Genomic DNA, 7,777 nt, shown 5'->3' on the forward strand with positions numbered 1-7,777 from the left:
AAGAAATATCTTTCTTGTTTAATTCCACTGTAGTCAAAGAATACATTTTATTTATTTTAAATCCTTTTAAGCTTATCGAGATGTGTTTTATGACCTATCATATAGTTTGTGCTAAAGCATATGTGGTTGAAAGTAATTGTATTCTGCAGATCTTGGGTGGAATGTTGAGTTGATTAATACAGTTGTTTGCATCTTGAATATCCCTGCCAATATTCACTCTGGTTTTGCTAATTATTGAGATAGAGTAGTGAGCTCTTCAGCTATAACTGTAGAATTTTCTTTTTTTTCCTTTAATCCTGTCATCTTTTGCTTTATGAAAAACCACTTGCTTGTTAGGTGCATATACATTCATAATTGTTAAATCTTGATATATTGACTCTTTTATAATTATGAAACATCCTTTTTTATCTGTGGTAATATTTCTTAAAGTTTATTTTAATTGATATTAATATGGACACTTCCAGTCTCTTGTGATCTTTGTTTACATGATGCATCTTTTCCATTATTTTGCTTTCAACTTGCTTGTGTCTTTGAATCTAAAATGTGTCATTATTTATATGTTTAGCTTTATATTTGACATTTTGCTATTTGTTGTCTATATGGATCCTAGCTTTTTCTGTTCTTCTTTCTTTTGTTGAATAAATTAATTTATTGCTTTTCTTCTTTAATAAAAACTATATTTCTTAGTGGTTGCTTCAGGATTAAAATATACATTTTAATTTATTATACTCTATTTCAGTATAAATATATTATTATACTCTATTTCAGATCAACACAAAGTGCTTTCCAATAAAAATACATAAGTGTGGTTCCATTATAGCTTCATTCCCTGTCCTCTGGTTTGTGATATTTTTACCATATATTCACATGTACATATGTACATGCACACACATACATACAGATCCATCTGTGTATAAGCCCAGCAATAAAGTGTTATAACTATGGTTTTATACAGTTTCTTTGTTTTTAAATGTTAATAAAATTGATTTTAAAAGTTTATTTATGGAATCTTTCATGTTAATTTACATATTTACAATTTCTTTTGCTCTTCATTTGTACTTGTGGACTTGATTTACCATTTGTGGTTGTTTTTTTGATGTTTTTGAACTGTGGTGTTGGGGAAGACTCTTGAGAGTCCCTTATACTGCAAGGAGATCCAACCAGTCCATTCTAAAGGAGATCAATCCTGGATGTTCATTGGAGGGACTGATGCTAAAGCTGAAACTGCAATACTTTGGCCACCTCATGCGACGAGTTGACTCCCTGGAAAAGACTCTGATGCTGGGAAAGGTTGGGGGCGGGAGGAGAAGGGGACGACGGAGAATGAGATGGCTGGATGGCATCACCGACTCTGTGGACATGAGTTTGAGTGTACTCCGGGAGGTGGTGATGGACAGGGAGGCCTGGCATGCTGTGATTCATGGGGTCGCGGAGAGTCGGACACGACTGAGCGACTGAACTGAACTGAACTTTCAGCCTGACAGATTTATTTCAGTATTATATATAAATAGTTCTTGTGGTAAGCAAATTTTCCTAGTCTTTGTCTATATTGGAATGTGTTCATTTCACCTTCATATTTTACAGATTGTTTTACTGGATATAGGTTTCTTGATTGGGATTTTTAAACAATCTCAACCCTTTGAATATGTCATCTCATTGCTCTCTCACCTTCAATGTTTCAGATTAGGAGTTAGGTTTTAACTTATATTAAAACTTAAGTTTAACTTAGGTTTTAACTTTAATCCTTTTATATTATGCACCATTTTTCTCTTAATGCTTTTCAGTATTTTTACTTTGGCTTTGACTTTCAACATCTGTCTATGATGTGTCTATGTGCGAAACTCTATATATTTTACTACTTGATGTTTATTGAGATTCTTGGATATCTAGATTAATATTTTTCATCTAATTTGGGAAGTTTATGTATGTTCGCACAGTCAGGTATGTATGAAGAATTTGAGGCTTCTCTCCAAAGTCTACTATGTCTGTGAGCAACATCAGGCAGAAATTTGCTTGCGCTATCCATTCTAAAGGAGATCAGTCCTGGGTGTTCACTGGAAGGACTGATGCTAAAGCTGAAACTCCAATACTTTGGCCACTTCATGCGACGAGTTGACTCATTGGAAAAGACTCTGATGCTTGGAGGGATTGGAGGCAGGAGGAGAAGGGGACGACAGAGAACGAGATGGCTGGATGGCATCACTGACTCGATGGACATGAGTTTGAGTGACCTCCGGGAGTTGGTGATGAACAGGGAGGGCTGGCATGCTGTGATTCATGGGGTCGCAAAGAGTCAGACAGGACTGAGCGACTGAACTGAACTGAACTGATCCAGTATTGCAGTCTTAGGCTAGTAGCTGTGGACCCTCTCCTGTAAGAGATCACCTCCAGTGATGGCACCGCTGGGCCTGGGCATTGCCCACTGCTCCAGATGAAAGTGAGCCCTCTTGGATCAAGTAGTTACAGCATACCTTGCCTGGAAGAAGCTCCTTTCTGATCGATCTGGGGTGGGATGAATGGGAGCTACCCTGGGGTAGGACATCAAGAGATTCCTACTGTTATTACCCAAACTTCAACCACTTAAAATCATATGCACTTCTTATACATGTTTCCACCTTAGAGCCATTGTACTTCTTCCATCTGCAAAGAACAGTCTTTTCTCAGAGGGTCGAATGGCTTCTTTCATTTCATTCAGGCCAGTGATTATATAACTTGTCATTGAAGAGACCTTTCCAGGACTACTCTGTCTAATGTTTTTCCACTTTGAACCAATCTCTACTCTCCTATGTTTATCTTTATCTTATTACTTCCTGACATTTTTATGTTTAATTTTGACTATAACATCTTCTAAAATGGAGCCATAGGACCAGGGGCTTTATCTGTTCTGTTCTTTAAAATAACCCCAGAGCTTCAAACAGAGACTGATACACAATGAATGAATGAGTGAATTAAAGTCATTTACTTTTTTAAAAAAGAGGTTTGTGGTTATTAGGTATAATAATCCTTTAATTGATTCTTTACATCTTTCTAGCTCCTAACCAATTACAAAGTTTTTTATACTCATATCACTTCATTTCCTCCTCAAGGTGGCCCTGTGAGGTAGGCAGAGATATGTTGTCGTTACGGTGTTTTATAGATGAGGACTCTGGCTTAGAGTGATACACCATGCCTAGGAACATAAGGATAAGAAATGAAAGCCTGGCACAAAAACCAATTTCTCTTGATTCTGGTAGTTGTTGATATTACCACTAAAAGCCATCACCTGTGGGAAACAGAATATGTTAATGAGGAAAGTGGTGAAATCCCCTTCTCTATAGAGTTTTAGGAGACAAAAGAACCTAGTGGGATTTTTCCTTCAGGGTTGTTTTCACTATTTGTGGTATGATGTATTTCCATACAAATTTTATTTTTTTTTATTTTTAATTTTTAAAATTTATTTAACTGGAGGATAATTACTTTAAATATTGTATTGGTTTTGCCATACATTGACGTGAATCCACCCCGGGTGTACATGTGTTCCCCTCTCCCCACCCCTCTCCCACCTCCCTCCCCATATCATCCCTCTGGCTCATCCCAGTGCACCAACCTTGCGCATCCTATATTATGCATCAAACCTGGACTGGCGATTCATTTCACATATGATAATATACATGTTTCAATGCCATTCTCCCAAATCATCCCACCCTCGCCCTCTCCCACAGAGTCCAAAAGACTGTTCTACACATCTGTGTCTCTTTTGCTGTCTCATATACAGGGTTATTGTTACCATCTTTCTTAATTCCGTATATATGCGTTAGTATATTATATTGGTGTTTTTCTTTCCGGCTTACTTCACTCTGTATAATAGGCTCCAGTTTCATCCACCTCATTAGAATTGATTAAAATATATTCTTTTTAATGGCTAAGTAATACTCCGTTGTGTATATATACCACAGTTTTCTTATCCATTTGTCTGCAGATGTACATCTAGGTTGCTTCCATGTCCTGGCTATTATAAACAGTGCTGCGATGAACACTGGGGTACACGTGTCTCTTTCAATTCTGGTTTCCTCAGTGTGTATGCCCAGAAGTGGGATGGCTGGGTCGTATGGCACTTCTATTTCCAGTTTTTAAAGGAATCTCCACACTATTCTCCATAGTAGCTGTACTAGTTTGCATTCCCATGAACAGTGTAAGAAGGTTCCCTTTTCTCCACACCCTCTCCAGCATTTATTGCTTGTAGACCTTTGGAGAGTAGCCATTCTGACTGGCATGAAATGGTACCTGATTGTGCTTTTGATTTGCATTTCTCTGATTATGAGTAATGTTGAGCATCTTTTCATGTGTTTGTTAGCCATCTGTATGTCTTCTTTGGAGAAATGACTGTTTAATTCTTTGGCCCATTTTTTGATTGGGTCGTTTATTTTTCTGGAATTGAGCTGCAGGAGTTGCTTGTATATTTTTGAGATTAATCCTTTGTCAGTTGCTTCATTTGCTATTATTTTCTCCCATTCTGAAGGCTGTCTTTTCACCTTGCTTATAGTTTCCTTTGTTGTGCAGAAGCTTTTAATTTTAATTAGGTCCCATTTGTTTATTTTTGCTTTTATTTCCAATATTCTGGGAGGTGGTTCATGGAGGATCCAGGTGTGATTTATGTCAGGGAGTGTTTTGCCTATGTTCTCCTCTAGGGGTTTTTTAGTTTCTGGTCTTACGTTTAGATCTTTAATCCATTTTGAGTTTATTTTTGTGTATGGTGTTAGGAAGTGTTCTAGTTTCATTCTTTTACCAGTGGTTGACCAGTTTTCCAAGCACCACTTGTTAAAGAGATTTTCTTTTCACCTATCCTACTCAAACTCTTCCAGAAAATTGCAGAGGAAGGTAAACTTCCAAACTCATTCTATGAGGCCACCATTGCCCTAATACCAAAACCTGACAAAGATGCCACAAAAAAAGAAAACCACAGGCCAATATCACTGATGAATATAGATGCAAAAATCCTTAACAAACTTCTAGAAATCAGAATCCAAAACACATTGAAAAGATCATATATCATGAGCAAGTGGGCTTCATCCCAGGAATGCAACGATTCTTCAATATTTGCAAATAAATCAATGTAATACACCACATTAACAAATTGAAAAATAAAAGCCATATGATTATCTCAGTAGATGCAGAGAAAGCCTTTGACAAAATTCAACGTCCATTTATGATAAAAACCCTCCAGAAAGCAGGAATAGAAGGAACATACCTCAACATAATAAAAGCTAGATATGACAAACCCACAGCAAACATTATCCTCAATGGTGAAAAATTGAAAGAATTTCTCCTAAAGTCAGGAACAAGACAAGGGTGTCCACTGTCACCACCACTATTCAACATAGTTCTCAAAGTTTTGGCCACAGCAATCAGAGCAGAAAAAGAAACTAAAGGAATCCAGATTGGAAAAGAAGAATTAAAACACTCACTGTTTGCAGATGACATGATCCTCTACATAGAAAACCCTGAGAACTCCACCAGAAAATTACTAGAGCTAATCAATGAATATAGGAAAGTTGCAGGATATAAAATCAACACACGGAAATCCCTTGGATTTCCTATACACTAATAATGAGAAAATAGAGAAGGAAACAATTCCATTCACCGTTGCAACGAAAAGAATAAAATACTTAGGAATATATCTGCCTAAAGAAACAAAAGGCCTATATATAGAAAACTACAAAACACTGGTGATAGTAATCAGAGAGGACACCAATAGATGGAGAAATATACCGTGTTCGTGGATTGGAAGAATAAATATTGTGAAAATGAGTATATTACCCAAAGTAATTTGTAAATTCAGTGCAATCCCTATCAAGCTACCAACGGTATTTTTCTCAGAGCTAGAACAAATAATTTCACAATTTGTATGGAAATACAAAAAACCTCATATAGCCAAAGCAATCTTGAGAAAGAAGGGATGGAACTGGAGAAATCAACATGCCAGACTTCAAGCTTTACTACAAAGCCACGGTTATCAAGACAGTATGGTACTGGCACAAAAATAGAAATATAGATCAATGGAACAAAATAGAAAGCCCAGAGATAAATCCACGCACCTATGGACATCTTATCTTTGACAAAGGAGGCAAGAACATACAAATTTTTTAAAAAGTTTTTTTGTTCTAGTTCTATGAAAAATGCCATTTGTAATTTGATAGGAATTGCACTGAGTCAGTAGATTGACTTGGGTAGTATAGTTGTCATTGACTCTTGAGAGTTTTTGTGTAATGCATCTTGGAGAAGGTCTTCTTGTGTTGAGGTAACTCTCTCCTCAATCTATAACCATAAAATATCCACAGCTCAACAAAGGTGCCTATGCCCAACACATCACGATGCTGGAGAATTTTCATCTGAAGATAGATAGAGGGAGTGCAGAGTCCCAGGCCCTTGGTCTCAGCAATTTAGTCCACAGTCCCAGAGAATCCAGGAGCAGCAGCAGAGGTGGCACACATGACTTTGGATTCCTAGCTACAGTGACTCTCATGGCCAAGGTAACTGGGAAACTGAACACTACCCCTCCAGCCATAGAGATACCAACAATTCTTCCCCCACCCCTATCCACAGTAGTGGATAGGAGCCTGAGAACCTGGCAGCACGAACATGGCAGAGGTGTCTGCCTGACTCAGTTCCCTGCCCACCCGCATCCCCATGCACAGGAGTGAAGCCTGCAGGAGGCCAGAAGCAACAGAAAAGTCCATCATCCTGGTGCCCCAGGAAGTATAACTGATGACATTGGTAGCAGCAAGGCTTCAGTGACCATGGAAGCGCAAAAAGTGATAGTAATAACAAGGGGCAAAACTTCTGACAGACATGAAGTGTGGGATATAAAGTGTGGACTTTCAAATATAATTAGAGGTAGATTCAGTTCAGGTCAGTTCAGTTCAGTTCAGTCGCTCAGTCGTGTCTGACTCTTTGCAACCCCATGAATCACAGCACACCAGGCCTCCCTGTCTATCACCAACTCCCGGAGTTCACTCAAACTCATGTCCATCGAGTCGGTGATGCTATCCAGCCATCTCATTCTCTGTCGTCCCCGTCTCCTCCCGCCCCCAATCCCTCCCAGCATCAGAGTCTTTTCCAGTGAGTCAGCTCTTCACATGCGGTGGCCAAAGTATTGGAGTTTCAGCTTTAGCATTAGTCCTTCCAATGAACACCTAGGATTCATCTCCTTTAGAATGGACTGGTTGGATCTCCTTGCAGTCCAAGGGACTCTCAAGAGTCTTCTCCAGCACCACAGTTCAAAATCATCAATTCTTCGGCACTCAGCTTTCTTCACAGTCCAACTCTCACATCCATACATAACCATGGGAAAAACCATAGCCTTGACTAGATGGACCTTTGTTGGCAAATTTAACGTCTCTGCTTTTTAATAGGCTATCTAGGTTGGTCATAACTTTCCTTCCAAGGAGTAAGCGCCTTTTAATTTCCTGGCTGCAATCAGCATCTGCAGTGATTTTGGAGCCCAAAAAAATAAAGTCTGACACTGTTTCCACTGTTTCCCCATCTATTTCCCATGAAGTGATGGGACCAGATGCCATGATCTTTGTTTTCTGAATGTTGAGCTTCAAGCCAACCTTTTCACTCTCCTCTTTCACTTTCATCAAGAGGTTTTTTTAGTTCCTCTTCACTTTCTACCATAAGGGTGGTGTCATCTGCATATCTGAGGTTACTGATATTTCTCCCAGCAATCTTGATTCCAGCTTGTGCTTCTTCCAGCCCAGCGTCTGCATAGAAGTTAAATAAGCAGGGTGACAATATA

The sequence above is a fragment of the Moschus berezovskii genome, chromosome 25 (assembly GCF_049115385.1).
Source record: "Moschus berezovskii isolate FMDL1 chromosome 25, NW_MosBer_1.0, whole genome shotgun sequence".
NCBI lineage: Eukaryota > Metazoa > Chordata > Mammalia > Artiodactyla > Moschidae > Moschus > Moschus berezovskii.